This window comes from Belonocnema kinseyi, chromosome 1 (assembly GCF_010883055.1).
Source record: "Belonocnema kinseyi isolate 2016_QV_RU_SX_M_011 chromosome 1, B_treatae_v1, whole genome shotgun sequence".
NCBI lineage: Eukaryota > Metazoa > Arthropoda > Insecta > Hymenoptera > Cynipidae > Belonocnema > Belonocnema kinseyi.
Window position 1 is genome coordinate 119,885,092 of NC_046657.1, and position 5,041 is coordinate 119,890,132.

Here is a 5,041-nt window from a genome sequence, read left to right on the forward strand (position 1 = left end):
TACTTTGAATAAAATATTTGTTATCATTCTCTTGAAATAAATGTGTTTTTTTCTTGAAAAAATACCGGTTTCATATGTATACACCTGGTATATATATATACACACATATATATATTTGTGTCTTCCAGTATGTTAGCTTGATATTCATAAAAGACTTTCAAATGTTATAATGAAATATAGTATAAATCCATGATATGTGCAGTGTAATTACAACGCTGTTAAAAAAGCATTATTGTTTGGCTACAGAGAATGTTTTCCTTCTGATTTCTGGTAACTCTTTTTTATAATCTTTGACTACTTGTAGTAAGTACTGTTCTTGATCCTCATGTTCCGTTATCAAGCATTCAAAGTCCGATGATAATTGGACACTTCCTTTAGCAGTAGCATTTACTGCTGTTTAATATTTAGCGATAGTTAAGCCTAACAGGTACTCTTCATTCTTGATCTATTCTTATGCGTTTTCTTGACGGAAAAATTTAGAAATTTCCAATCGCAAAAAAATTTCATGTGAACTCGCCGTAATGAATTGCTGAATGTCTTCGTCCAATAATTCTTTCATGCTCTTTGATTCAAGACGATTTATAGTTTCAATAAACAATAATTAATTGTTTGAATAATCAAATAATGTTTGAAAAAACTTACCACATTAAACAAGTACCAAATATTCCATTTCAATTAGAGAATGCAATTATTTTTTGCACTTTATGGAATGAATAACTGCTTAAACAAGTCACATTTAACTAAAAAAAATAAAAATTGTTTTAAATTCATAGGAAATAGGTATAAAAATGGTCCATTAGTAATTATTTGTATGAAAAAGACGGTTTTTTTATTTTTCGGTCATATTTGGGGCGCTGGAAGGGGAAAAGTAAGGTTGGGTTAAGAATAAAAGTTATTAGTATAGCTGCATTTCGCAGACACTCATCTTTAATTCCTAAAAAACTTGGCACGTGTCGATAAGACCCTTCAGCATGAGTTCGAATTTTCGAAAATCCATCATTTCTCCATGTTAATCTAATGGGATTTTCAAGTTCCCGGTGGCAGTTTTTAATAACAGAATTTCAGAAAAACAACACGAATTTATTTTCGCCGAAAAATATAACTTTGGTGGGGGGGTTTGACTTATCCTGTAACTCGAAAAGCGTTTTTTGGACCATCCTAGTACGCATATTTCACTGTTTCACTACATTTCACGCCATTCATGCAGCGCGCTATAGATCATATAATATCCGAAAAAGGTTAGCAATATTTATAAATATAATATTTTAGGGAAGATATGTTTCTTTTCTATTTTCCACTACTGTTGTAAAGGGATGATATGAGTTGTTTGGAGTTTCTCACTTAAATTCGCTCAAATATGATAAATGAAACATAAATAAAAAACTACATTTAATTTAGGTAAAAAGTTGCAAATTAACTGATGAAATCATAAGAGATACCGTAGTTCAGTGCGTTTACTTTCTACCCCTACCCCCGGTTAAACATACACTATCAGAAGGCGGTACCCTGCAGTTTTTTATTATCTAGGACCCCCTGAACATGAATCCGAAGGAAAACTGAGTTACCCTATTTATGCATGCTCAATGCTACGTACTACACTAATGTGCTGAACTTCCAACTAGAAAGGCGTTAGAACCAGGGACTCATCAGTTCAAAATTCAGCTTCATTTTTCTTTAGTATCCGGTCTGCACTTCAGTATTTCAACACTTTATTTCAGTTTCTTCAGTAGATCACTTCAGATTTTTAATTTAGTTGAAAAATTTTGTCCAGACGCCATCTTCAATTTCAGCAATGGTTTTCAAGTATAGTAGTATTATGTTTAATCAATTGAAATCGGTCCCTATTCTATAATATTAGCCCCAGTTTGATCCCCGAGTGAACTTCTAGATTGACGTTTCGCCTAACAATTGAAAATACTCTCATCAATTGACTAATCAATCATCAATATAGAATTTAAAATTTGCCAACGTAGTGATTAATTGGTTTACCTTATTATATTTATTATTACATTACCTTATATACGCTACTTTTCTTCAAATTACCTTTTGATAAATCCATATTCACGAAAGAAGCTAGCAGATCTTTCTTATAGGTACTAGTCAATAAGAGGATTTGACGTTTCCATGCTTCTAAATGGTGCCTAAAGGACCTTATTAGAGGAGAATGTGTGCAAAATATTTTCGCGTATGCGCAATTTGAAGATGCCTTACTTTAGGCACTAGAGAAATAGCTGCGCATGCGCACTTTAGAGATAAGGTACTTGAGGCACTGGCGTTGGTATCTTCACGCCTTTGTAAGTTTGCATATTTAAAGTTGTGGATTAGGCTTTATACTGTATACTGGCGACATCTGAAGAGCAGTATGTACACCACTTTGTCAATTGGACTGGTATAATGTAACAGCTGTGAAAGTGACGCAGTGGCTAACTGGTAACAGTCTGACAGCAAGTACATCCAAATCTGTTTTCTTTAAGATTCTCGAATTATTACTCTTTCTGATGTTTTACATTCTGTAGAAAGTAAGAATCTGTGGACTCAAACAGATAAGTGGATTTTGTCGTCAAATCATATTAAAAAGTTTCTATGTTAAACTCCGAACCACGTTTATTTGGCAACTAAGGTAGAAAATACCCTGCTTACAGAAACGTTTTAACAGATTTCTTCGTAAGTTATGTGGAACTATATTTTTTTTAGTTTTTTCGTTTTAGGAAAGCAAAAGGCGGAAAGGTGGGTTTCAACTCCACCTCTATGCAATGAAAAAATAGTGTTTTTTGTTGACTCATCTTAATACAACTTCTTCGACGAGTGATTTAAAAAATAGCGTGTGATACAACAGCGCATAGGCAACTGCATTTTTTTCGAAGACAAATCAAATATTTATTATAATTTTATTTTTTAACACATTTTCACAAAATCTTTATCCGTATTTGTTTGCTTTGTCTTCATTCCATTATGTTTGCGAAAATACCAACAAAACAATTTTTACGATGTAGAAGATATTTTATTACATGCTAAAAAAATAAACAATCCCTTATAAATCTTTTGAATTGTTTCAGGAACTGCTGCATTCTTAAGTTTGTGTCAAATAAAGCTTTCTACTGATTTTTAGCTTATTATATAATATTTATGCATTCATAAAATTTCAAATGTATTTACAATGAAAAAAGTTTTGAAATATTAAAAATAGATGGCTTTTTGAAATTTTATTCAAATCTAATGTCCATCAATAAAGTGGTACCTTCCTTAATGCTGAAACAATTACGTCTGCGGAAAAGGGAAACTTTTAAAACTAACTTAAATGGCGGTCTTTAATATATTCTCAATTATCATTTTGTTCGAAAATTGCTTATATTGTCTTTTATGTACACTTCTTTCTCGTTATTTTCATTCCTTGCATAAATACTTCTTTTCGCAAAATTTTATAAAGTTATCCATGTGTAATTTTTTTTTAATTCATTTATACTCTCTGCCTAAGAAAACCAAAAAATCTTATTCCTACAGAATCACAAAAACCTAGTTGTTTTCACAAAAAATTAACTGGCAAAACGAAAGTTTTTTTCACCATAGGGGCGGGCGAGGGGGGGGGGGGGGGGGGGGGGGGGTAATACATGGCACAACAGAATGAAAGTGGTGGGATTATGCGCACATATGTATATATCTCGTATGTCTCGGCTAACTGCGCTAAAGCAGCGCCATAACCTCGCAGTTTCCATTATTCTCACGTGTCATTCAGGTTCAGTGTTATTGTTTGGTTGAAATCGAGTGTCACGTCGAAATATCGGAAAATTCGGTCTCTCCAGACCCCCTTTTCATTCTCACAGTATTATTTTTTATCTCTCTATCACTCAAAGGGCAACGGAAGCCAAATTTACGATGCGCTTGTTATGAAAAATGTCGTACATAGCTCGTGGCGAATGGCCCCTAGTTATGTAATAAATATACTTTTTTCTCTGTGCTCTTCTCTTCTCTTTCTTTTTTTTGCTCTTCTTGATTATGATTTTTGCGCATTGTTATATTTTATTTTACCACGAATTGTTTTCGAACCAATAGTATTTTGTAATATTTTTATATAAATCTGCCATAATAATCTTATTACAACAACTGAATCGCTTTGCGTTTCCAGCCTAACTTTTTTTAAATTGGTTTTTGTATGGAAGGAAATGACTGAGAATGTTAAAGAATGAACCAAATGTTTGTTGCGTTCAGACAAGTTTTTTTCGTAGTAACAGAAATTTTTAAAATACAAATAAAACAAATTTGTTGTTTTTGCCTATAACAACCAAATCGTTTCGCTTAGAAAGAAGAAAAAAATAATGCAAAAAAAAACAGAAAAGGGTTAAATTGCTTAAAAGAGAAATTGAATCATTCTTGCATTCATACATAATTGCTATTTGCTTATTAATTTAGTGAATTTAGTTTAAACATTGCTAATGTAGCGGGATATTTAAATATTTCTACTGCACACTCGAGAGAGCGTAGTAAAACTTGTTATCCAGTCAGCTGCTATCCATGAAAATTCCAGTTGAAAAAATAAAATAAAATCGTTACAATAGCTACTGCCCGTAGATTATCATTATCTTCCGGACGGCAAAAGAAAGAAAAATAAGCGAAATTGCAATATATTTCCCATTACCAAATGTATCTCTAGATGGCTTGGAGTTTCTACAGGATTTAGAGTATGATCATGAATTTAGGCGAACATACGAGTGAAAATTTGTTGCTGCTGTTGCAACATTACTAGACACGCAAACTCGTACAGGAGGAAGCAGGCAGTCAGTCAGAGACGCACGTGTGACTTATAGCACTCAGAGCTTCGTTTTTATATTTTGAAATTTATGTCTATTCCATCTCTACTAGAGGAAAATGTAACTTCTATTAGCAAGTTATAAAAATTATTTTCTTTTCACAAATTGCTGTGAAAGGCTTTGGGATGTTACTTAACCGAAAAAGTTTATTTTAAGCTGATTATTTTAATTGTTATTATCAAATTATTTCAACCAACTCTAGGCACCTATGATCTTCAACCTCGGCTTTAGATCTA